The sequence below is a fragment of the Harpia harpyja genome, chromosome Z, assembly GCF_026419915.1.
Source record: "Harpia harpyja isolate bHarHar1 chromosome Z, bHarHar1 primary haplotype, whole genome shotgun sequence".
Lineage (NCBI taxonomy): Eukaryota > Metazoa > Chordata > Aves > Accipitriformes > Accipitridae > Harpia > Harpia harpyja.
The window spans coordinates 45,183,438-45,210,993 of NC_068969.1; the positions used below are offsets into that span (position 1 = coordinate 45,183,438).

General features: G+C 44.5%; 1 protein-coding gene across 6 annotated transcripts in view; it reads right to left on the bottom strand.

Annotated features, from left to right (window-relative positions):
* Positions 1–26,334, bottom strand: part of SEMA6A (semaphorin 6A) — a 115,599-nt gene extending 89,265 nt beyond the window's left edge. For 3 of the 6 annotated variants that reach the window (XM_052777346.1, XM_052777345.1, XM_052777343.1), the window contains exon 1: positions 25,655–26,334. The gene's annotated coding sequence lies outside the window, so the exon portion shown is untranslated. Of the gene's footprint in view, positions 1–23,755; positions 23,842–25,654 lie in introns of those variants that run through there. The other 3 variants (XM_052777349.1, XM_052777347.1, XM_052777344.1) reach the window with 2 other exon arrangements.
* Between the last annotated feature and the right edge of the window lie 1,222 nt (positions 26,335–27,556).

Here is a 27,556-nt window from a genome sequence, read left to right on the forward strand (position 1 = left end):
TCTGGCCAGACCTGAGCAACTGTATCTTGGATACACTCCTTGCTAATGTACTGAAACAACCCCTGTCACTAGTGATTCCAGCTGGACTGCTTCTGGGATCCACTTGCAAGCTGAACCTGGGGCATGAAAGGTGTTCGGACTTTACCCGTTTTTCTCATCCTCCATTTCTCTTTCCCTTTCGAGAACTTATTTTCAGTCGAAGGGTTACCTCCATCTCTACTTTCACCTCCTTTCATCATTAAAATCAACAGTACAAACTGCAAGCTATGTATGCACCAGAGTTAATATAAAACTCCTTACACTGCTACAGGCTTTCCAAACCAGGAAGCAATATATACACACCCCTCTTAGGCACCGCACGCCCCAACGTGTGCACCAATACTTCTGAATTCCAGCTTTTCAGAACAGCACAGAAAGCTGCCTCATCCGAGATGAGTTGGATCTGCACAAAGGCAGCTCTGACTGCTACCAGTTCACATGGCTGAGAGCACAGACCGCTCTGACAGCCAGTAATGAAGGGCACCCCAGCTGCTTCATCCCCAGATAAATCCACACGTGTTCAGAACAGTTTGGCAAGAACCTGGAACAAAATCACAGTTAGTGAGAGTTTTTCCACTGACCTCACAAGAGCAAGTATCTCTCTCTTGCTGTGAGGCTCACAGAGTGAGACTCTGATGCCAACAGGAAAGCACCCATTTTTTATTAAGATGAAGAACAGGAAAGCAACCGTTCTTTTAAGATGGAGATGTGTTGGTGGATATTTCTGCCTATTTTGTACATAAAGGTTAATAACCTAAACAAAAGCTTAAAAAGGTACAAGTTTTGCAGCTAATCATGTAGAGAGACCTGCAGATGACTGGTCCCTCTGACACTCATTCCCAAGCACACACCACAGCTACCGCTTTCTGTGGCTGCAAGAACATGCATTATTAAAAATAATTTAACTAGCCAAACAGCTCTGCTAGTGATGATTCTGTTCAGATTAGCAGGTTATTTATTTGTCAAAATATTTTCGATGACAATGAAAAATGAACACAAGTCTTTTCCTTCAATACAACATTAAATTTTTGGTTGAGTTAGCAATAGTTGCTTTTGTCTGGGGAAAAATTAAGAACCAGCTGCAACTGGAACTCCAGCTCAAATCCTGAACCCCATCCACATTTTTTTCACATTTGTGTAAATAATGCTTTATCTCTATGCCTGGCTCACCATTTACAGAGAAAGTATTTTTATTAATATAATGTTGGGATCAGCAAATACAACGTTGTCTGCTTCTCAAAGATCTCCTAAATCTCAGATGATTCAGGTTTTCCTCAAAGACTGATGGTACAATGCATCAAAGAGCCTGAAGATCAGATCTCCTGAGATGTTGTCACATACTGGAAGACAAGGGCAAACATCCCTCATCTCCAAGAGGTAAAGAGTAAGAAACCAAGCAAAAGAAAAAAGAATATGGAGGAGCAGGCACCACTGCAATCAACATGTAGAGAGAAAAGCAGCTGCAATTACAGAGAAGAAAGGAGAAAGGCTTGAAATATGAATCCTTCAGAGGAAGAAAGGATTTGGTTGAACCGCAGTAAAGATTAGGAGCCTGTCAATACTGGGATCCTGAGGAAAGTCAAGACAATTGAAGAAAAATGTGAATTCAAAGTTAATTCTCAAAACACACTAATCTTCCAAACCACGCAGAGTTAAGCTGACGTAGGGTCACTTCAGAGTAAGATCACTCATACAGGGATCAATGAACTTTAATTAACGCATAGTTGTAGATAATGAGTCTTAACCTACCTATGTCCTGGAGAATAAGGTCATGGTGACATACAGAAAAGAAGATATGAGAAGATGAAAGACACAGGGAAAAGAAGAGACCTGAAAAAGTTTGGTTGGCAAAAAAATGGTAAGACTTTATCTTAGCTGACCAGATCTTTGACATCCTCGTCTGCACTCAGTTTCTCCAAAACCCTTATATGTAGGAGTAATATTTGGCATTGCTGGTGAATTCTAAAAGTTTATTCTGCAGGTTCAGCAAGAGATTACATCCTAGAAGGTTCCTGTAGATGTTATGAAGATCACATAGCCTGCTATGGCTAATCAGCTGGATATCCTGTGCGTTACTACAGGAAATAATGAAAGGAGCAAAGGCATTTCAAGTAAGAGCACAGGATATTTCACCTCCCTTGTTCCTGTTATTTAAAAATTTAGCTGAGGCCGTAAGACTGCAGGACTTTGACACACATTGGACTGCTCCTTCACACACGAACCCACTTCCCACCTCAATCCTGCCAGCAGCAGTTTGCAAGTTCCCGTAATTCCTTTCCAGCTACACATATGGCATCTGCACACACAAGGTGTTTGTTTCCCTTGCTCCTTTCAGACAAAAGCTTTTTGAGATGTTTTTTGTCTATAAACTACAAGAGCTCATTGAACAAATAAAACAAAAGTACCTTTTCTCAAGTAACTGCTGTTGAATTCTCTGATAAGGATAAAGCTAGTACAAACAGCTGCCTGATGTGGGGTAACTCTTCCCACTGTTTCCAACCAGCCACGTCTAGAGTCTCTGTTTGCCCTGGTAAAACACGGCTCCAGCTCTATCAACAGAGAATTCAGTCCTGTGGAGTGCAGGTGTTGTACTCCATAAGGCATGCAAAAATGCCTTAGTTTTCAGATTAAGTCTGGCAGTTTAGTATGTTTTATGTGCAATGAATAAAAAAAATAAAAAACATGTTCCAAAATTAAAGGGAGTTGAAAAAAAAAAAACAAAGCTAAGAAAAATTTCCTTATCCCTTCTTGTTTGATGACATTCTGCTTTTGAACTGCAAGCATGAACAGCGCTTTTTTGGCCAGCTCATGGGAGAAGTTTCTTTGGTTCAGTCCCTTTCAGTGCTGTCATCCCGGCTCTGGAGGGTAAATTGGACACAGACCTCTGCAGCTGAGCTGCAACACAGCTTTTTCAGAAAGGGAGTTGTCCAATGTTGGCACAGAGCTGCCAGGTTGTGTCCTTAACTATTGGTTCCCAAAACACCACAGTGTGGGAAATAAAGAAGGGAAAGAAGCCATGAACGTCTTTGCGTCCTACCAAATTCCAGGAACAGTATGGCCGGCCCCCGGCTGTGACACGTTTTTCACACACCTCTCCCCAGCACATCCTCAGCCCAGGCGTTTGTAACCAAGGGCTGCTCTAAAGGCTCATCATGCCACGTGCAGGATTCCCACAGGTTTCTGCCACTCTCTGTGATCTTACACGCTATTACAGGCAACTGGAACTTTCCTCTATAGAGTCTGCAGTCAGGGTCTGTAGCTTCCCCTCCTCCTTTCAAACCCTGAAAATTACGGTATTGTTACTTCTCTAAAGCAAGGGTTTTCAAAGAGCCGCAAATTAGTTATGTGAGACTGGGTTGAATAATACCTTCTAACCACTGTGAATTCCAGTAGGAAATTCATTCCCACTAACTGAGTTTTATTTCAAAAGTGTTCATATACTACAATGGTTGGCTGCAAATATGGTTTCTACATGAACTGAAGAATTAGGAGTTTTTTCATGACAAGTAATTATCAAATATTTGGTCTTTCTATAAGGAAGAGAGATACCACTTAGCATCGATTTAACTTTACCTGGAGGCTATATCCTGTTTTTGAAAGCGGGTGCAAAATCTTAATATCCGTAACATCCATAAGCCTATCTGATTAATTTGTGAACATCACCGGAAAATAATTCTGTTTACAGCTTTTATACTCCTTTTCACTTTCTATACAGAAATACTCAAGTACATTAGTTCATTTCCTGGAATATTCCATAGGAACAGTAAGTATTACTTTGTCCAAGCTTCTATATATTGATAAGGTGAAACAACAGTGAGCCTATCTCAAACAAGGGAGTTTATTCACCCTGGCAGAACCCTGTGCTGACAAAGCCGAAGGGCTTCTGCACAGAACCACTAAGCAACAATTTGCACACCTCAGCACACTGAGCCATGATATTGTTCCTCCTGTTTCTACACACCAGTGCCTACATACAGGGGGTTAAAAATGCTGTTCCTTGTCAGTTTGCTCCACAAGAGCACCTAGCTGGTGCGGGCACAGGGCTGCTGCAAATCCATTCACCAGACAGTGAATATACTTGCAGCAAATTTACTGGACCAATTCCCAGCTCTTTAGCAGATTTTTTAATAGGGTCATTGCTACATGTGCTGGTGACTGTGGAACTACCCTCAGCCTATTCAGAGCGATCTTCACTTTTTATATTTTTTTTCTTGGTCAGCCCTGATTCAGTAGCTTTGGTTCCTACTTTCAAATACAATAGGACTGACAATCAGATACAAGTTCTGAAAACTGTTCCTCTTTTTTTTAAAAAGGATTCACTGCAGATGATACTTCTTTTCCCAGTGACAGTCTGATTGCTGATGACAGCCTAAATTTCTTCTATAAAGTTCAAGAATCAAACTGCAATGTCACTGCTCTTCATATTCTTTACGAGTTGCAAAAAACTATTTCCCAAGAGTCACACTCTTCCCAATTTCCCTCTCGTGCTGCCCTAGCACTCCTGAATTTTTAAAGTTATTCTTAGTTTCCTCTCGGAAATACACACCCACTGTCTAGAAGACCCACAGAACTTGAGATGCTTTTCCTTTTTTTTATATTGCATTTAAATATGCAAAGCAGATGCAGATGTCTGCCTGCATTTTTCAACCATCTGCTTTAATAACTACAGGATAGACTCTACACTGACCTTGCTTTCCAGTCCCATAGTCTATGAATAAAGCTGTTTAAAACATAACTTAAATCCAACAACTGATTTGCAAGAAACCCATCGCTAAACAGGCCTGGGGTCTGAAGGCACACCATTAGTTTCACACACTCTCTGCTCACAGGGAATGTCTCCTTGTTTACTCTGACATACCTGACAATGAATGAACAGTAACACAGAAGTTTATAAACTGTTTATTTCTTTATTCATCAAGTCATCTTTTGTGTTAAGTGGCAGCTGACAAAAACATACACCTTTTTGAAGATAACTTAAGAATCACCAAAAGATCACTTGCCAGCTAATGCAGTGCGTATTTATACATTTGAAGAAAAGTTTTCCCGTGTGCCAGTGTTGCTAATCCTACAATTTTTATCACATGGCTATATAACATTGGGTATTTTCTTTGATGCTCTGGCTTCTGGAATCACGATATTAAATGAATTTCGAGGAGTAAGAGAACTCTTTGGTCCCTTGGGAGCCATTGCAAGCTTCCCTATTTCATCATTTTGAAGACCTGATCAGTGGAGGTCAGCAACAGTATGTCTCTTCCTATTTCCAGAGACTCCAGAAAAACAGCACGCTGCCATGAGTGTTAGGAAAGGCTTGGTGACATATTTTATCACCACTTGTCAGACTCAGGTTAAGGAATTCAAACCACTGATAAAAACGAGCTTTTCGAGTACCACTTCTTGCAGACAGAGGTGAGCTTGTTATGGCCTCGGGCAGAGCTCAGCGCAACCCAGCAGAGCCTGGTGAGGGGCTGAAGCGGGCTGGGGCGGCTGCACCGCGTAGGCTGGCTCTACCTGATGCCAACAGTCCAGGGGGATTTTGCATCAGCAGAAATTGCAGGATCCGGTTAAAGGGAAGATCTGTGCTGCCTGTTCTTGTAAGCGAAAAGTACACGTCTGTGGCCTGCCCTTCGAAAGTGTGCTGCAGCTCCCAGCCCCACCGACTGCACCAGAAGTCTTGAATATTCAGCAGTTCTGAAAGTCATTACATCTCCCTTAAGCCTCCACAAAAGCAAACGAAGCTAAAGTGGAAGAGCAAATCCCTGGAGAAAATAAAACATTAAAATCTCTCTATTTGTAAGAGAGGGAAAATTTTCAAATGCATCTCCAATAAAACATTCGCTTTAGCATTAAGCTTTATTATTACGCAAAATAATAAAACTGATAGCTCCTTAGTATTTTCACTAAAAATACAAAGCAGGCAATTAATATTACACTTCTTCATGTCCCTACATAGAAAAGAGGGTGGGTTTTTTTTCTGTTTTGAAAAAACTGGACAATATATTTAGTGGTCAGCACCAACTCATTATCACTTAAGGGATCAGAATGAAAATAACTCTACCTACAATGCTTTCCCTTGCAGTCCAACTCTCCCATGTGCAGCCTGTAAACAGGTCTCTGATGATTAACTCACACTGCTCTTCTACATAATTGTACAAAGAAAAATTATTTAGCCATATTTCCATTGTACTTTACAATGTCTAGATCAGTTCTCATACATACTGAATACTAATGAACTACCAAGAAATAGAGAGATCACCCTATATAACGTATATCTATCCTTCAACACCTTTCACCTGAATACAAATTTTAGTATCTGCAGATTTCCATAATCTGCCTTAATATAATCTGTTCCTAATGCCAATTTCTGAACTCACAATTTTCTCATACAGAAGACACAAATGTAAGCAGCACTTGTTTCCATTTAATGACTGCAACTGAAATAAGCATCTAGCCTGATGGTCGCCACACACTCAACAAGACTTACCAGGATTGCCAAAAGGTTGCAGAGAGATCTACTCTCTCAAGTATTACTTGATACCAGTAGATCTGCAGTCCTTTAATTCTTGGGCTTGAAATTAGCACTATGAAGTAACCGTGGGAAGTCACGAATCATTCTGCTGTGTGGAAAGTCCGTGAAAATTACTGTGTCACCAAGGTGGCATACGGTTACCTCAACTTCTCCTTTATTATTTTGTTGACCTCACCCCAGCAAAGAGCTGGAGTAGTAACATTAATTTTTTTCATTCAGTCTGCATACAAACCTCCACCAGTAACTCTTGCTGAACAGCAGACCACGGCACATGCCTGAAACTCTCCACACCATCAGAACATTGGAATGGACATACAGGCCATTACAACCAGAAGTCCACCTACCCTGGTATCCCATCTTTAGCAACAATTATGAACAAACCTTCAGAGAAGAGCCATGAACAGAAGAAGCATTCCTGAATGCTTGTAGCATATCACCTATTTAAACTGTCTTATGGCTTTGTACCATTTTTCACATATTTTTGTGAATATCCAACTTTAGTGCTTTAGCTACCTAGCATCTATCTACAGAGGTAGATAGAGAGAGCAAGGAAGGAAAAAACAGTAATTAATTAAAAAATATAAACTGTAGCATGACCCAGTCTAGGTTTTTTTAGGCGCATTAATGCTTTACATTCTGATACCCATGTAAGTCACACAACTAGAAGGCAAGTAGTGTGTTTCTCCTTGGAGGTACGGAAATCTCCTGCTCTGCATACTGCAGAGCACTGATGCTTGATAGGGAGCAGTGAGTGAGCACACACAAATCACCTGGGGGTCCAGCCATCTGCCTCTCACCCTACCAGATCAGAGATCTCGGTTTTAAACCTATTTCCTACCTCAGAAAAAAAATATGTTTTACCCTTGGCAAATGTACATCTAGATAGGACACTCTTCATTTGCTGGGTAAAAAGGCAACCTTCCTGTCCTGGGCTGGGTTGGGTTTTTTTTCCCTCTAAGGAAATGGCAGCTGCCTGAAGCTGTTCAAGGAGGCTGAAATGGTTAATGTAATCTTGGGGGAGAATTAGGAAGCAAAGTGCAAGTAAGGTGGTCAAAAGTGTGTAATAAATGCTATTTAACCTCTGACTGTCATTCATCATAGATGTCGCTGAGCATGTGTGGCATACACAAAAACGTTAATAAATTTCACAAAAGGCCTTTCCCACGCGGCTTTTTTTGCTTCTAAATTGTAAGTTTGGTCTGGGTTAAGCTTTACTTTTCTAAAATTATATTGCATTATCTGGCTTAGAAGGAACAAAACAATATTTTACAGACTTTATTTCAATGTTGATAAAGCATACTGCAAACTCAGCAATTGCTTACCAAATCTCTTCCCTCAAGACCACCCTGAAACTCTAAACAAGTCAAAAGGGCCACACTGAGAATAAATATCAAAGACATTGCCAACTTCGTCTTTCTATTTAATTAGCAGACAAGCTCATTAGCAGAAGAGCTGTATAGGAGAGTATGCCTGCAGCCCTTGCTCACAACAAGGATTGCAGAGAAGTAGGTTGCAGTCACACATGCAGAAAGCTGCCCAGCGCTGGCAGCAATAGCAGTAGATGGCAGAACTGGGGCCAGGGAACTCTGTCCTCTAATGAAGGCAAAACTCTGCAGCACACTGTGCTGTAAAGTGAGATTTGGCATCTTTGGGGGGAAGCCAAAGAATGGATTCAAAAGCACAGAGCACATCTGGCTGAGCATATCCTTGCTCCGTTAACTGGGCGTATTTTCAGCCCGAGGGAGGAGCAGGTGGGAAAGACAACCCATGTCCTCAGCATCCGAACACTGTCTTGTCCCACAGAGCACCACACCTTCAACACAGACACGGGTGGTAAACAAACACTACCACCAGAAAAGATATGCGATATAGGTGTGTGTGGGAGGGGGCGAGTGTCTGTGCCTAGCCCGAACAGGATGGGGTGGGGGTGGTTCGGCATGTAGCAACTAATACTCACAAAGTGCTCCAGGAACTGAAAAGACTGTTTGTCTGAACTAAAGGCAGTTCATTGCAGCCTCTCCAAGCAGGAGCATGTCCACCTAATTATTGCTGGGATGTTGTCAAGCACATTTTAGCTTAAAATACAAACAAAATCTTCATTTACAATAATTTGAGGATTTCTTCAACTCTCTTCTATTGAGAAAATAAAATTTGGGGGACTTGAAGAGTCACAGCTGTTACTAATCAAATTTATTTAAGAGAGTAACGTGAAACAGCATGTTTGCAAAAGTTCATAATCACAGCAGAATTAAATCATTTTTACAGAGCATTTATTTGAAAAGTTCTGTACACAAACTTTGAATATGGCAGAGAATATTTCCCTCGCAGTTTAGGTTTGATTTCATTCCTGGAAACGGCTATAAAAATCCTGCTTGCTTGCAGCAGCGTTCTTTATTTACACTCAGTTTTAGTTTTAAGACCTGTGACAAACACCAGATTGCTCACGTTCGCCACAATGCAGGCAGAGCCCCCACACATACTGCCCTGCCTCCTGGTACTACCCAGTTGGCGTGCTGCACTCCTGGCTCACTCCAGAGCAGCCGTCTCGGCAGGTTTTTTCTCTGCGGACATCCAGGTCCGGAGCTGGAAATGGGGCTTTGAACTTCACATGCCTACTGGCACATCAGCAGTTGCAGCTGCGGAGTGACAATCACACCTTAAAATGATGATCCTCGCCACGATGTTACTCTTCCCCTACTACAAAGACCAAGCCTATACTTGTTGCCTGCACAAAGGCAAGTCCTGCTCATCTCGGCAAGAGTTTTGCGTCCAGCAGAGACCTGGGGGCCTCCTGACTCCAGAGCCGCCCTTTCCCCACACCCACCCCCAAAACCCCTCTCTTCAAAAACACAGGTTGCCATGTTTTTTAAAAAGGTATAATATATCAAAATCTAACTTTTACGAATTTCAACCCCTGTGTTGAGCTAGGCTTTTGCTTCCCCACTGAGGCTACCCACAATTTTCCTAAACAGTGCCAGGTGCGGGGATTTTTTTTAAAGGAAGTTTTACTAGTTCAGTGGAAACTGGCCAAAAGCTATGAACTTATTCCAGCCAGCTGACCAGCCAGCTGCAAAGGGTAGTGCCAATGCTCTTCCCTCATGGCTGCAAACACGTCAACTAACCGTTGGCCTGGCAGCAAGGAGATCATACAACCCATTAGCAGCTTCCCTCAAAATGGACATATTATAAAGCCTCCTTCCACTTCTTTGCCCAAGATTTATTACAACAAAATTGTTTACTGTACTTCTTTTCAGTGCCTCTTCTCTCTGCACTGCTACATATCAATCTCTCTTCCCGCAGAAAAAACGCCTTTCCAAGCCAATCATTCGAGATGCTCAGCAATGATGGAAAACCTTCGAAGGAGTCTCGTGAGATTTCCCAGGGCAAGGAGGAGGGTGTGGGGACAGAGAAGAGTCCCATCTGGGCTTTCTCCCCCCCCGTCCTCCCCAAATTCTCTATGAAGGGTAAAGAAATCAGGCAGAGAGACAAACTATGTCACTTGCATCTCCCATGTGCCATCTGTTTTTTCCACTCCAAGCTTCCTATATACTTAGGCAATGACAGCTCATCAGAAAGGAATCGTCCCATAGCATACTGCCAGTTTGTAAGGTAGAGCGAGCAGTGAAATACAGCACTTTCATCCTGCCCTCCCCTCCTATACCTTAGCACTTCAGCTATCCCTCTGTACCAGTATGGATATACACCCACAGCTATTCCTTTAATCCCTCTGTTTCTAGAAACCTTCCACCCCTCAGCCTTGACCTCACAGCTACTTTCCTTGCTGCCTATAACCATTTCTTCCTTAAACATTACTCTACATATCTGTGTTTGTTCCACCATTTGTGGGGGTAGTTGGGATCCAGCAAGAGCAGTATGGTACCATAGCTGTATCTGCTCGTAATTTCAAGGTTTATGGGTTTCTTGTTGACTTACTCAGTCATGATGTTATCTTTTCAAAGATAATGTTTTTGAGAGAGTACACATGCCAAAACCACTGATATGCCTCCATAAATTTAACTTCAACTTAATTGGGGAGCACTTATCAAAAACATCTTTCTCTTCATTAAAATATTTTGAGTGAAGCTTCAGTCAAAAGAATGTGGTCAAGATAAAGTGATGTCAACCTGGACCATCTTAGTAGTTTTGCTATGGGGGAAAAAAAAAATCTGCAAATTATTCATAGCTTTCTTGCAAACTGTCTCACAAGCTCACAGAACAGGCATTAACCTGACATACAAACTTTTCCAAATATTATTAACACTTCAAAAGACACCACAAATATTGAAGTAGATAAATTCTCTATTACTTATTCTCTTCCAATGTATCCTTCAGCAGGACAACACAGCTTCCCATCTTTTGCCCGAGTTAATGCTGAAAATATGTACTAGGTATGAAGTACTCGGTTCAAGAAGAAGGTTTCATTTAAACTGATAAAAAGTGAGGATTTTTCCTGCAGTTAAGGGAGACATCTTGTCTTTAATCTTGCTGGCTCCACAAAAAAGTTTAATCTTTTCATATCCCACGCTATAACATAAAGTTGCAATGGAGTTGAAAGCAGAGAATGACAGAAGTGACTTTAAGGTGCCCTAGTGTTTTCTAAGCCAAAGCCATGGCCACAGACGGTGCCCTTGTTTCACACCTGTTGACGTCTGTGGAAATACTGTATACGTTCCTAGGAGATCACAGGTTCCATCACGACAGTGTAACATTTTATGGAGTATCCCACCTGTTTCTTAGAAGATAATCAGTCTAGTTAGCGTGAGCTGCCTTGTCCCTCAGTGGCACCTCTGTTTCATCCTAACTGGTTTCCCCACAGAGTTGCAGAAAGCACTTCTCCTTGTCTGAACTGGCGAGACCTGAGCCGGGGCTGGCAGCATGTCTATGGAGCCAGGGCTGCTGGGACAGCACTCTTGGCAAGGTGACTTGGTGCTACAACACATTCTCCATCTCTCTGCACCTTGTGTTGGTCACACTGAAAATCCAACACCCTCTCCAATGTACAACCTCCCTATTATCCAGGCTATTTAGCAAGTATTGAGATGGGCTTGGGACAGATGCCTACACAGTCTGTGGTTTGTACTGAGAAGAACTGGAAGATTCCAGTCTTAACTTCTCCAAACCTGAAGTTACTAACTCACACAAAGTAGAAATCTAAATAAACAAATGCCTGGTCCGAAAAGTCTGGTTTACTAGCAGGTAACGGGTACGAGTGAAGCAATCAGGCAACATCTTTATTTGCAGATGAATTTCCCTGCATCACCAGTGTATTTCCAGTGCATCACCTTCATGACATACCCAGGAAGAGAAAGCTTGGAATCCTTCATAATGCTTTTGGCATGTCTGATTTATTTCTGTATGCATTTGAATTGTTTCTGTTCTGAGTCTCTAGACATTTTAGCCACCATGCATTTAAGCACATGCAACTCTTTTTTTTTTTTTAAGTGAGACCTGATCAGATGAGACTGAAGAACTGAGTGCTTGCTTTGTGACCACATCACCTTTCTTCTGCATGCAATGCCAGCTGCTTGGCAAAAAACCCGCAAAAAAATGCTAACCCCTGCAAGTTCTTTTTGTTAAGACTTAAGCACCTGGGCTTGAGTCCTTAATGCAAAAGTAACTCTTGGATGGCTAAAAGCACCACTTTCAGAATCTGCACTTTACCTGTTCTGGATCCATAATATGACTATTGTTAAGAAAATGAAGGCTGAAAGATGCTGTGTCTCAAGCAAGACACAAATGAAATGGTTTAAAATAAGCACTGAGTTCACATGGGATTGACCTGAGGCAAAATCCAAATCCAAGTGCACATTATTTCTCAAGAAGTTAAAAAAATTGTTTGGAAAATTGAAAATTAAAACGGCCTTAGATTTGTGGGTCAAACATATTTCTAGCTGATTTCTAAGTCACTTTTTAAAAAAAGAATTACTTAAATTACTATTTATTTATTCTTCTAAACACTGGAACAACATACAGCTGCTGTAGTCTATTTTTCTGCATCTTGCAAAAACTTTATATAATTCTAAATTCTGGAAGCTTTTTAAACGTAAGAGAGTATTTAAATACTCTTCTGAGCTACAGAAAATATACTCCATACAAGCAAGGGGAAGTGCTAGAACTACTGCCAGAAACTATTTAATAGCTTGAAGCAATTTCTACCCTCCTGTTTGAACAGGAGGGACAAAAAATATTGTTTAAAGGACATGGAATCTCTTTCTATCTTCCCTTCTCTCTCAAAAATTCAACTAATTTGCCTTAACTTGAGCTGTGCTTTTAGCCTCAGTTCCCTGTGATTATTGAAGAACTAAACAGTAAGATAACAGGAGCTCAAGATAGACCAACCAAATGTTAACCTCGGACACCATTTTGCTAATGTGCACAGTCACTGTTTCTGCTCAGTGCAAGTTGTATTATTTTGTGTTCAACTGGTTGCACTTGTATAGTTTGATTGTCTTATCTATCCTGTAGGGCTGAGCAAAACCGTGCAACCACTGAAACTAAACATTAATTTATTTTCTGTAAAAGCAGGGCTGAGACATGAAAGCTGTGAAAGAATCTTGTTAGCAGTTCCTCGTGTAGGCAGCATGTCTCACTTTAATCATGTGCATTACGGCCTTTACCCATCGCTGCGAATTCACTCCTAGAGCTTTTCTGCACATCAGTTTGGCTAACCCACTTTCTAATGTCTCTGTCTAAGAAAGCTGAAAACTATATTGCTTCTTATACTGCAAACAGCAAGACGACACACACTCACAGACACAGACAAAATCAGTGCCTTTGAAGAGCATGGCTTGTGTCCATCATTCCTTGGTTTTGTTCCATGTTTTTCACTACCCTGAAGCGTCTGCACTGAGATTTTGAAACACAAGAGGGCAGGCTACATGCAAAGGAAAAAGTACAGTGCATTTTCCTATTGGTTTTCACAATGTAAATAGCCCAGCTGAACAGACTGTCGGAAAGAAGCATTTCTCCCTTTCAGCATAAAATATACGTGACCAAGCTCTTCTTCTGTTTCTCTAGACAGCATACTATTAGTTATAGCTGTACCCATGCATTTAGAAACTGTGTCAAAAAGTGAAAAGCCTTTTTCTCTTAAAATCTGTAGCAATTTCTGAGGCCACTATGTAATGGTGAGAAAAGTTATTTGCCTCTTTCCAGGCTTTGACATGCAACCCAATGGAAATACAATGGATTCTCTCTCAGTAAATTCCACCCCTTGAAATCTTTAAGGCCCTCCCCCCATAAATGTATTTCAGTAAAAGTCTTGTGCTCCTTCTTACACAACCCTGTTTTTTTAAATGAGGGTAGTTGTTAGAGTAGGCTGTCATATGATGGTTGTCTAGAAGTAGGCAGCGTAGCTGCAAAGTAGCACTCCAGCCCCCCTACTAACACATTCTCTGCTGGTTTACTGCTGAAAAATTTCCAGTACTAGACTCTTTGAAGCTAAAATATCAATTCAATGTACAGATGCCATTACAGTACAATGCCTTCTTGATGGTTTTGGTATGGTCATAAGTTAATTTCCTCCAAAGAATTTAAATTTCAGTAATTAACAACTCCTACTGAAGTCAGCAAGGTTTATGTGACCAACATGAACAAGTTGGAGGTTAGGTTTTCTAAACAAATCCCATGCCTGGTGAAATAAATATGGACATGCAATCTGAAGCAAAACTGTGCCCTCATTTTTCTGTTTGATGTTTAACAGATCAAAAGTTAGATCCTGCTAACCCATATTCTTGTGCCTCGGCCCAGTTCCTCTGCACCTATCTACATGAGCGATGTAATTGCTTCTGATTACGTATTCACGTAAGCTAAGGCGACTTGTTTGAATAAAGGTTTACAGCTGGAAATCCAGATATTTGGATCTTGGGAGCCTGGCACAAAGAAGGAGGTCAGGATTAGTCCTTCTAAAAAAACAGTGGTGTAAGCATCTGTGTAGGTGTTCCAGGTTTCGAAAAGTTTTTTAAGTTCTTTGACTGTGACAACAACGAATTCTTTCATCTATTTCAAACTAAAACAGATTACTGACCATTTATGGCAAAAAAAAAGAAAAAAAGAAAGAAGTCTAAAGAGCTGATTTGCTATTCAAGGTAAATCAATGCCAGCATTCTTACAGACTCCTTCTCCAACATTAGCAGTCATTATACAGTCTACATTTTCCACCCTTCTGCAGCACATCACCAGCATTTAGTTGCACCAACATGTCACCAGAAAGGGCCTGGCTGAATTGCCTCTGCTACATAAACAACACTTGAGTTGGGTGCTATTTGGGTTAGCAGATGATGTTACCTCTAGGTTTTCAGCTACACAAGAGAGCTTATGACAAAAACAGATGAACACAAACAAAAACAATTGGTCAAAAATGTAAAGGGTGCACTGAAAAAGAATTAGAATTTGTGTGTCAGAGAACTTACTCTATTCCACACTTTGCCTTTTATTTTTGAAGTTTTTCTCTGATAGATAGTTTAACACATGTATGTAGTACTCTAAGAAAAATGTTCTGACAAATCAAAACTGCATTATTCTCACAGCCAGTCACCAGCCTTCATCTCACACCTTCAGGCTATTAGCTCCAGGTTGGCTAAATTTGCCTTTCGGACTATACATGCTGTTGAACACGAAAAGGAATGAATTTTTTTTTTTTTTTAAATCTTGGGAAAGGAAGTGTTCTAGCATTATCTCTAGGTCTTATGCTTAGAACAGGATAAAGTAAAAAAGACGACACCACCCTGCAATATATGCGTCTCGTGACGGAATTAATCAGTGTATCTGAACATGCTGAACTTCCCTACAACAGAATTAAAAGGAAACACCTTGCAGATAATAATGAAAAAGTGTAATAGCTCATGCAAAAATCTTTCCTCTTCCCACAGCAGCTCTTTAAGGATTCAGTTCTTGATTTCTTTTTAAAGAAAAACAAATTCCTATTCAAATTAAACAATAATTTCACCAGCTGAGAAAAAAAAGCATCCCAAAGAACCACTAGAAAAAAGTTTGTCTTCTTACTTCTCCATGAAACCCGATAATATTCTCCTCTTTAATTGCTTTCCAAGAACAAAAAAAAAATCTGCACAATGTATTTCTATAAAAGAAAGTCTTACTGCATGGACACAGTTCTTAAAAAAATATGTTATCTAATCACGCTGCTACAACAGACTACAGTAAATTTTTAAAAATCAATTTAACTGTGGTCATTTCTGATTAACATGGTTAGGATCAGTTAAGTTCTAATTGCAAAAGCTGTGCATTTGTAATTAATAAGTACAAATTACTCAGAAGCAGAATGGGTTGAACACTATTATAAATTTATACACATAGTACCAAATCTTGTTCATATGGAAAACTAAATTCAGAAGTTTATTTTAACGCATGATGCTCTTCTTTCATTAGAGAGCTATGACAAAAAGCCAGTACTATAAAGACTATGACCCAAAGTTCAAGATTGCAGTTAAACAGCCTGTGATCCTCTCTATATAATAAAAAAAGGCATTTGAATCAATTTGATTTGAATCAAATACCAGGCTGCATTTCACCATGCTCATGGCGTGAAGTACTAGTCACGGAATATAATCCCATGGGACTCAACCTCTACTTTGCCATCAGGCGGCAGACGCTGAGCTGTACCCTGCGTGTAAAGCAAGCAGCGGAAAAGCAGCTCCAGGCGGCACAAAGGCATCCCATCCCATCTTTTTCCTTGCTCTAGCATTTTGGGACAGGATGCAGTAGTATCCTCCCATCCCGCACCGACGGCGACTGCAGCATTTCCCAGGCACCGCACGTGGGCCAGGGCTCCAGCAGCCTTCCCATCCCTCCTCACCATCCACCCGCTCCGAAGGACCAAGCGGAGCCGGGGGGGTACTCTCCCCACAGCTGGGGACCAGCTACAGGCACCGGGAGCGCTGAGGCTGAACTGGGGGACACCTTTCCTCTCTCTCATGTCCCTTCGTGAGCATGCAGCCCAAGCCAAGCTTCAGCCTGCCAGGAATATTCAGGCAGCAAGATGCTATTCCACATGTGCAGATTTGCAAAGCAAACTCCGTAACACTGCTAAAAAGACACAAATACATCAATTGCTTTCCCAGAGATTATTATTTTCTTTCCTTGATGAGATTAGTACATTTGATGCTAAAATTCAGCTGCTTGGGGAACTTCTATGACCAACCACAAACAAACCAAAAGAACTGTATTGAACTATAAATGGAGTAAGGGCTTGTTGCTGAGGTGTTCAGTAGAAACTCTTCTTTACTCTCCAACAGGAACAAGACTGGGCCTCTATACTGACTACACAATCACTTATCACTCACTTCTCTGTTTCTTGGAGGTAAAAAATAAATAATAAGCAATAAAAATCATTAATTAATGTTAAAGAATGTACAAACATACCTTACAGAACTGCTTAAATTAATTTGTATACAGAGCAATTCTATACCTGCCCTGAAACTAAATGGAGTACAATAAATTCTGAAAAGAAAAACACAACTGAATTTGTACCTCTACAGCTTTTGACCTAAGATATTTTTCCACTGTAACAATTTTTTTATGCAATCACCAGCTCCCTTTGAAAGGGAACTACAAAATGACCAGGGCATATTATTTTGTTCTATCAGACTGTCAATCTGCTAGATACATGCACATTTTGCGTTTAACAGGAAAAAGGCTGGGATTAATTTTATGTAAAATATGCATATACAACAGAGTGCACTAAATCCAGACTATAAAAGAGAAGCCTCCGTACTATGTGAGAGTATAAAACTACAAATACAAATTTACTGTGCATCTACCAGCAAACAAAGCTTTGTCATCTTTAAAATTCATGTGAAATTTTTGGACTTCAATTTGTTCAGTTGGTAGCACTCCTGAGGGTGGATTACAAATAACAGGCACATGTTCTCAATCTGCTTGTTGATCTCACTTGAAAAATTGACAAGATTGGGCAGTAAAGTCCCAAGCTGAAGCTTTAAAACTCATCTTTGAATGCAAGCTAACCATCTGAGAGTAAAAAAGTGGCTAATTTTCCAGATTAGTTCCAATTATACTGAATTCTTTAATCTAAACTGCACAGCTTTTAACATCATTCTTTGCTTGATGTGAATATTCAAAGCTTTTTTTTTTGTGTGTGTGTGTGAACAGAAGATAAGTATCAAGTTTATCTGTGCAAGAACCAAATTGCTTTATTAGAGCTGGAGGGAAATCAGTTAATTCTGGAGACACTGTAACGTAAAGTGCAAGAGAAATGGGATTTAAGTATCTACTAAAATGTGAGGCTTACTCCTGCTCACACAGAAGTGATGAAAATTTTTTCTCAATGGGAAAAGAAAAAGGAGACCATGATTTGCTTAGTGAAAGATGTTTGTGCATCATTTTGTATTGCGCGTAACTGACACAACAATATTCAGCATGACATTGACAAGTCAGTCTTCCAGCTACTTTCCCGTTAGACCTATTGACTACTTGTCCTGGTTTCAGCCACGACACTACTTTACCATTATTCTCATTTGTCAAAAAAGCTATTTCTGACTACTCACAGCTCCACATTTCTTAAAGTATGCATGTTTTAACGCTGAATTTGTGAACAGATATTGAAACATTATTAAAAAAAAAATACTGCCAATGCCAACACAGTGCTGAAAGAGCACTAGTTCTATCTGAAAAAAGTTTACTTCCCCTTTTCTACTTTGTAATTCAAGCTGCTCTGCAGCTAACAAAAGGGTACTTACTGTCATTTTATTAAATTTAAAGTAACAATAAATATTAACTCAGTCTCAAACATGATGTCATGCTGTATGTAGCTAGGTCAAAAGAGAACGTAAAACAAATTACCTGGATTGCTTAGGAAACCCTAAATGCCCTAATTTACCCAACCATTTATCAGCAGAACTAATGAAAAGCCTTTTTTTTCCCTTGCAATGGATAAAGGTAGCCATTAGTCTCTGAAGGGTACAGTTTTACCAGCAAGACAAAACAAAAAGCAAATCTTGGGAGTAAATATCAGCTGGACGTTCACATAACAAGGTCCAGAGAGACATATCCAGAAGTTTCCTCCCTCAGTCCAACTCTGAATAACATTGGATGCTGTTCTCTCTTCCTTCAGAGCTCTTCTACTGCCAAAATAACTGCAAGGCTTGCAAGTCCGAGTATATCTCAAGCCTTTCCCAAGGCACCCCAACACTATCTGAGGCACTGAAACTATGGCAACCGAATAAGCAAGCAGCTTCCATGATTAATAGATGAAGATCCCAGCGACAGTGCCTAGCTAGGCCATAATTCAGGAATGCAGGAGGAATTAGCATAGAATCCATCTCAATCCACCAATAAAAAGTAGATTTCGAAAGGCATCAACAAAACAGCAATTTTTTTTCTGCTAAAAAAGAAATATACTATAGAACTATAAACTGTTCAAATTCTCATTAACATTTCAATGAACGGCTGCCTCAAGTGCAAGTAATGGATAAATGTTCATGAACAATGGTGAAGGAACCAACATAGCAGATTTCCCATCTGACTATCAAAGTCATACATAGGAATACTCAATATATAGAACATATGAGTGAAGCTGAGCAGACAGAGATAAGAAAGTAGAAATAAGGTTTGCTGCAGTCAGGAATATATTTGGACACAGTTTTTCCTATTGTGTCGGGGATTCATATGAGAGAGTACTTTTTCCACCCGCTGAACTGGAACACCCGACCATATCTGTTATATACTCTACACATTTTCATTACTAGAAGGCCCTGTGAGTCTGTCAGGGTCATTGCAAAATTGATGAGGGTTAGGAATACCTTTTTTCTGAAGTGCATAATCAAACTTCCGCTATTATCTCCAGTAAAAATACTAGTATTATAGTCTTCATCCACTAGACAGTCTCAGGCTAAGGTGAAAGGGTGTAATAAAAATATTCTTTATTTCCTTCCACTTTCATAAACGTTAAGTTTTCACTAAAGGCAACTGGCTACAAAGATCATAAAAGCATCGGAATGCTTTTTTTGCCTGTATCACACAAAGGGTATAACCCTGCAGTCAAGGCACGGCTTTACCTGGGGAGGGTGAGGGAGAAGGAGCCAAAGGCTTCCCATACCGAGGACAGCACACATGCTGCCATGTCGCATGATATGCTGCAATGCTGTGCATCTGCCCCCAGAAACTTTAACTTCAGCATTGCATGAATGTTGTAAAACTGTATTTCTGTAGAAAGCTCCTCAGTAGCAGTTTTGTCAGTAGCTAAAAAAACAAAAACGAAAAAAATGGCATGGGGTAGTCCATGATATGTGAATTTCAAGTATCTAGTCTAAATACTCTATATAGAAATGCCTATTATTAACAATACTTTTAAAGGAAAGGTCATCACTGAATGTAGTGAATTACCATATGTCTTCACTCTAGAGATACAGCAACTGGCAGTTCTGTTAATAGCTGGTTTATCTACTTCATTTTACATCTCTATTTCAGCCACTAAAGAAACACTTTGGGGCTTGGGGAAAAATTCCTTTCATACAAAAATGACTCTGTATTCACACAGAACATAGTATACCCCTCCTTTTGGCTGATAAATTACTACAGTTCTATACTGGGAAACACTTCAAGAGGTTTTGCAGCGAATTACGGCGTAATTCATATTGGGTTTTTCTCGTTTTCTTCTTCCTTTTTGGAAAGCTGTTTTCTTTAAAAAATGGTATCTACTTCCTCTTTTTATTAAACTATAGCTGGAGCTAAACTTTAGATTTCAGAGGGCATAAGTCTGGCAGCCTCATTTATGTTCATCTGGTGCAAGAAAGCTGAGAATATGATTATTTTATGGGGGGAGGCATAAATCTCTCATCCCCTTCCCTATTTCCAGTGGCTCCACTAATTGTTAGCAGCCCTTGTAAATATGAAGTGACAAAACCTGCAAATGCCTCTATGCCTGTCTTTCAAGGAAGCCCTCCTAAGACTTCCAGAATACCCTGAAGGTGTAGGTGCATACCTCTTTCCTTCTATGTTTTTTTCAAATCCCTCAGTTTCCATACCACACTTAATTTTGAATCCTTTCACATCTTCCAGCTGCTAAAATACGATAGGCAAATGAGCAGCCTGGGGACCCACAGAAGACAGGCAGGACATGCAATATGTGTAATTATAACACAGTAGGTGGCACTCTTCCCTTAAATCCTGAAGCAGCACCTTGGAGCTGTGCTGCCATACTTGCCATCTTGCAGTCAAGACCCAAAACCAAAGCGTCGTTAACCATGGACAATTAAAGATCCCTTAATATTGTATAAACGTGAACATTCGGTTATTTCCATGGCCATAGGTAATGGTTCAGTTGTCTCACAAGACAGCACATTAAGAAAACAAAGACAGGCAAACTCCAGTCTGCCAGGTTTGCACTTGAACTGGAGAAGTCCACTTCTGCCTTCACAGACCCTATACACATCTAAGCTGTTCCTCATTCAGAAGACTGGTACGACAGGCCAAAAATAAAAATATTCCTACAGAAAGGTGTCAGGCTCAGGCCCAGGCTTCCCCCCAGATGCTTGTTTCTGCCTTTGAACTCTGTTCATGGTTGCTGTATGCTGTTGATCAGCAGCCAGATTCCATGCTACCACTGACTGTATTGATCTCTGTGTACGCCTCACCCACCTCAGAATAATCCTGATGCACAGAACTAATGAGCATAAAATGCTCAAACAGTCACCAGTAAAAAGCGTTGCTTATTCCTCTTATTTTTCTGTTGCCCAGTCAAGACAAAGCCTGTCACAATTTGTCAGACGCGACTTGCTCTGTAACACGCAGACCTTGGTCTGACTTAACACTGAAGGTTGATCCAGAGCGAATGTACTCGCACCATAACTTCAGGTCCTCACCACGTATTGATTCCTAACAGAGAACAGTATTTTCAGATTGGGGCCTAAACGTGAAAAAAAGTCCCTATTTGAGTAAAATTTCAGCAACTGCCTTTAATCTCAGAAAATTACTCAAGCAAGCAAGGCTTCGCTGGGTGAGCAAAGCTTACTTGGGTCAATGAGACTGGGAAGGATAAGGGCTAAAGATTTACCTCCTCAGTAAATGAATAGTAGGAGGTAAAATACTGCAGCATCTGTATCAAATTTGGATAGTGAAAACTTCTTTTAGTATGGTTCAACTTTTCTCTAGCGTACGTTACGTGTAATAGAGCTGAATGTTATTTTCCAGAATTTACCCAGTTGTTTGTTTTCAGCACTCTGCTATAGCGTATGGGAGTCAGGTACTATACACAAAACATTTGTTTGGGTAGTATAACAATGTGTTCTTGCAAACAAGTTGGATGTGAGGCATGTATTAGCTCAGGTCAATTTAATCCTAAAACATTTTATGTCTCCCCTGCTGTAAACCATGCAAACTCCTTTCATGTGTATTTATGTATGGCTCTTCAAAACAAGATGACAAATTTCCCCTTCCCTTCACAAAACATGCACAAGCAAGTTCACAATCACCTACTTCCTTTTTAATGCAAACAGTTCTAGCCTGGATTTATCACAGGTCATTAATTTGATCTCTCTCCTTTTCTTTTCCTTTTTTCTTTTTCCTTTTCAAAAATTCAATGAAGGCAACTCCTCATCCTTAGCCCGACCTATCTCCTTCTTCAGTCTTAAACGCCAATAACTGCAATCCTCTATTTACAAACATTATGAGGCGATTATGGCTAATATTCACTGTCATCTTCAAGTAGCTAGAGATGTTACCTAGTCATGCTTCTCATGGATGTCAGTGCCCAATTATTTTTTGGTTCAAGTAGTATGAGTTCAGTTGATAAGGTTGGTTTTGTCATTAAGTAAGAACATACAGTTTTAATGTAGACTAATTGAGAATACATAGAACATCTGTGACCATATGATTCATCTTCCCTGAAAGTATTTACCCATGCTTCAAGCATTCAATTCCTACTACATGAAAAGCAAGTGTTGCAAATATACTTTATGGTATTACTTACTATTTTAAAATTCATTTAGCATTCCAACAGAAACCTCATCTGGGCATTCTGCTCCTGAACTATATTTCCACGAAAGCCAGAGATTTTCTCCAGTGAAGAGTGGAGGAGAATGGAGATCAACGTTTTTATGCATAGGAAATTGTTTGGCTTTAAAGAGAGTTAGTATATATTCTCTTTGTCTTATACCTTATGAGAAGCTACCATATTAAAAACAGGTTCCTTTAGATAAAATTATACCCTAGACAGTGAAACGCCTTGGCAACTGTGCTTTTTTTAAGAGTGACAAACCTTCCCGATCTTACTGAAGCTAGTATTTGCGTTCAACCATGTACTAGGCAATTCCATGAAGAAAGGGGTTTGCTGGAGCAGCCTCAAATTTCCTTGCGATGTACATTAGTCTCATTATAAAAAAAAAACCCAAAACTAAACACAAAAAAAACCCCAAAACAAAACAGAAGTTAACCAGAGCAAGATAATTTTGCTTTTCTGGTCCGAAAACAAATGGCAAAGGAAGCCCTGAACATGGTAACAGCTACATAAATCTTAGTCTGAGAGAAATGCCAGACTCCTCAAAATCTCCATGAGTTCTGTGATTAAAAGAGCCTGACTCTGCTGGACTTTCTCACGTTGATGCCAAAAGATTTACCCGCCAAATAAAAATTACTTGGATGAGAATGGCTCACTGGATGACACTTAGATTAAATGAATGCAAACCAAAAGCAGGCACGGAACTAATTTTTGCAAAGACTGTGGGAAAATCACACCTCCAGCTACCATCTTTGAGGTTAGCTTAATAATTAATATCGTTGCTGAACAATACTAAATGAAAGTTAGCAGAATCTATGTCAAATAATAAGCCACCGCATGCAGCCCTGTGCCAGCAAACGGCTGTGGACGTTTGAGCTCTTCGTTATTTTACAACGCCTGCAAGCCGCGTGTGCTTCTTTGAAAAATCAAGCGTTCACCTTGCAGAGTCAGGAATTAGAGTCCTTTACAATTTATCACAGAACTGACTGAAGCCTTTATTCTTGCCGTTCTATTAGTGAATCATTTTCTGTCTACAGCAGCTAGAGATCCGCGCTGCACAGACGCTGGCACAAGCGCGCATGTTTACAAACTTCAAAAGCTGCAATTAGCTCGGGAGAGGAGCAGGAGAACAAATTTCCCTCTGAACAAGCGGTCAAGCTTAGAAAAAGACAGAGCCATTTGCCTAAGGAAAACCCAGCAGTTACCGCCCTGCGACTCACCCTGGGAAGAGCCAGGCAGGACAGAGGCGGCGGCGGCGACGGGCAGAAGCGCATCTCCGCTGCGACTGACCGGGCTGCAGCCTCAGCCCCGCTTCCCCCGCCAGCCCCCCGCCCGCACGCCGGCCGGAGCCACCCCCGGGAAACGCCTCCCTGGGGCAGGAAGGAAGGAAGGAAGGAAGGAAGGAAGGAAGGAAGGAAGGAAGGAAGGGGCGGTGGGACGGTCGAGCCCTCGCTAGAAGTAGGTACTTTCCCCACGCGTGATGAAGGAGAGCCAAACTTTTCGCCCCCCTCCCCGCCGGCGGAGCGGGGGGCGGTGCTGACCCTCAGCCGGCCCCAGGGGCTGCCCGAGCCTCCGCCGCGCCCCCCCCCCCCCCGCCCCCCGGCTCCCCGTCCCCTGCGCACCGCCGGCGGGAGTACAGCCCGGGGGGACGTGCGGACTCCCGCTCTTGCGGAGCCGCAGCCAGGGTTCCTAACGCCATCTCGTCCTCGGCTGGGAGCCTTCCCTGCCCGCGCATACACGGGGATGGGGTGTGTACGTGTGTTGGGGGGAATGCCTCCCCTCCTCAGCATCCTGATCCCTTCGCAGCATCCCTCCCCACCTCAGCATCAGCAGCACGAAGGCGCCCCGCCGCCGGCCCCGGGGCTCCCCGGCGGCGCGGGGCGTGTGCGGGGCGCCGCGCCGCCAGCCCGCAGCCCCTCTGGGAGGGCTGGCCGAACAGGAACTCCTTTGTGCCGGCCGGATCTGTTATTCCCCCTTAGAAAAACTTTCTCTTTTTCCGCCGTTTCGCCCGGCTGCCCCGGGTCCGGAGGGAGGAGAGGGGCCGAAGGAGCGGCAGGGTGAGGGCGCGGGCGGAGGGCGAGGAGCTGGGCTGCCCCGCCATGCTCCCCGCCCGCCGGGCCGCCCCGAGGGGTCCGGTGTTCCCCGGGCTCGGCACCGGGCCCAGCCCGCCTGCCTGCGCTCACCAGCCGGGGAAGAGAGGCCCGCGGGGGAGAGGCTGGGGGCGCTCGGCAGAAAGGGGGGGGGCGGGGGGAGCAGCCCTGCCCGAGAGCCACCCTTCCCCCGGGGGCTGCGGAAGGGCAGCCGGCAGCCCCTCTGGGCCGGGGTCGGAGCGGAGGGGACGACGGCCGCTGTCCGCTGGGAGGGGAGCCCGCGGCCCCAGCCCATGATCGCGAACAAAGCCCGGGGCAGCGCCGGGGCTGCGCCGCGGAAGAAGTTTCCTCGGTTCCCGGCCCCTTCCCCCAAAACGCAAGCCCTGCCTTGGGGAAAAAAAAAAAAAAAAAAAAAAATCAACCGCGACGCAACTACCCCGCACGGAAGAGCGGAGACCGCGGGGTTACGCCTTTGCACGGAGCGCCCACATTGTCCCTGTAACAAAGACACCCCCTCCCCGACCCAGCCCCACACGATGCCCGGCGGCCCCGAGGTGAGCGGGCGGTGGCCCCGGCCCCAGCCCCGCCGGCGGCGTCCCGCGGCTGCCCCGCTCCCCGCCGCGCCCCGGCGGACGCGACCCCCTGCCGCCGGCCCGCTGCGAGCAGGGCTCGGGGCTGGGGAAGCGGAGAGGAGACCGAGCACCGCGCATGCAAGCCGTGCCAAGGGGCTAGGGCGGAAGGCTAACACGTTAAGGAGTTGGGGGGGGTTAGAAAAAAAGAGAAAAAAAAAAAAAGGCGAAGCCACGAGATGCCTGGAAAGTGGCAACAGCAAGCGCAGCGTGTGCACTTGCAGGCGGCTCTTCTCCCCCTCCCTAAGCGCTGCAAACGCTGTCGAGACAGCAAGCAGCAGCCAGCCTTAAACCACGCACCATCCTCGCTCCTCCCGAGCCTGCCGGGGCGACCCGGGAGCCTTCCTTTCCGAGCAACCCCAAAACATCATGTAGGGATACGGACGGGGGAGTACTGTACCTTTTCGGTGCATGTATCTAGGCAGGTAGAGGACAGAACTAGCTGATGTAGTGTCCCATTTAGTAATCCATTTAAGGGGATCTCTCTGGGAAACTGGAGCCACTCTCTCCTTTGCAATCCTTTGTCATTACTACATGTGTGCTTCCCGGGGGATGGAGTATTTAGTATTTCTACTTTCTGAATTGCAAATGCAATTTGTTCATTTCCAATGATGCGCGAAGAGGGGAGGGAACAGGGAGAAGAAGAACAAGGAAAAAAAAAAAACAAAAAACAAGCGTTAGCAACTCCTCTCCAGACCCAAATTCCACTACGGTTCCACTCCAGTAAGTCCCCTTCAGTCGCGCCTCGAGAGGTAAGTCATTTCGGGGTCTCCTCCTGCTCCCTCTCTACCACAAGTGCTCCCGGTGTGACGGCTGCTTCAGGAGAACTCCTAGGCTGGAGGCACTCGCCGTGCCACGGCAGGAAAGCGCAGTCGCTCCTCGCCCCGGGCTGCCGGGCATTGGACTGTGCGCGGCGAGAACGGGGGAGCCGCTGTCTCCCGCTGCCTGCCGCTTGCCCTGCCTCCCCTCGGCGCCCGGCGCGCGCCGCCCGGCCCCTGGGACGCGGCTCCGCCGGCGGAGGCGGAGACAAAGCCCGGACTGGATGGCGGCGGGCGGGCGGACGGGCGCGCCCCGCACCTCGCCCCTCTTGTCGCCCCGCCCCGCCGGGCGGTGCCTCCGGGGGGGCGGAGCTGGCGGGTGAGGGGCGGGGCCTCGGCGGCTCGCGGCGGGGCGGCAGGCGGGGGTCGCCGAGCCCCGGGCGGAGGGGGGGCGGCGGCGGGTGTCGGTGCGGGGTGGGGGTGGCGCGGCTCCTCGTTCCAATGCTCTTTACCGGCGACGCTGCTGCCAGCGACACTTCCCTGCCGGTGCTGAGCGTTACCGGACTGATGTCGAGCAGGTGCAAGGGGGGGACACCCGCTGCCCCCGGCCCCCGCCCGTGCCGCCGGAGCTCCCGCGCCGCCTCCAACCGTTGTGGTCGTTCCGTGCCCGCGGGGCGCGGAGCCGTGGGTGCGGAGAAGCCCACGGCCGACCAGAGTAGCCCGGAGCGCCCGCGGCGGCGGGGACACGGTGCCGGGCAGCCGCCCGCTGCCCCCCGGGGGATGCGCGGCTCCTCAGCGGGCCGCGGGCGCGGCAGCAGGGGCCGCTGCGGAGCCCAGAGCGGCGGCGGGGCCCCGGGCATGCTACCTCCTGGCAGAGGGCGCGGTGCCAGGCCGGGCCGAGTCCCCTCGGGCGCATCCCCCCGGGACCAGGGCCGCAGCTGGCGCAGGTCTCGTCTGACCGCTTGTCTTCCTCTCCCCCTTCCCTCCGCCTAAAACCCGCTTCCGTGGTCGGTGGCTGCGGTAATCCCCGTCTCGGAGCCGATCCAGCCAGGAGCAGGAGCGAGCGGCGCTAATACATTAATCCCCCTCTGCCCGGCCCCGCGCTGAGGCCCTCCGCCGCCGGCGGCTGTAATCCCCCCCCCCCACCTGACCCGTCCCCGGTGCAGCGGGGCGATGCGGCGGCTGGCGGGGAGCGCTCCCCACGCCGCCGCGCACGGGGGCTGAGTCGCCCGCCCCGGCTCCCGCGCCTCGCCCCCCCCCCCCACCGCTGCCGCCGCGGCGGCCCAGGGACGGCGTCCCCGAGAGCGGGCGGTGCGGGGCCGCCGGGCTGGCAGACCCGGCTGGGGCCGGGCGTCGCTCAGCCGCTGCCCGCGGCCGCCGTGGGGTCCGAGCCGCCCGCCCGCCCGCGGGTCCGGCCCCCCGCGCCCCGCTGACCTCTCAGAGCATGGGGGCCGGGACGGATAAGCTGCGGGAGCGGACTACGGTATAAACCCGACAAAACAGCCCAAAGTCGGTGAGCTGAAAGTCCGCGTGCACGTTGCTTT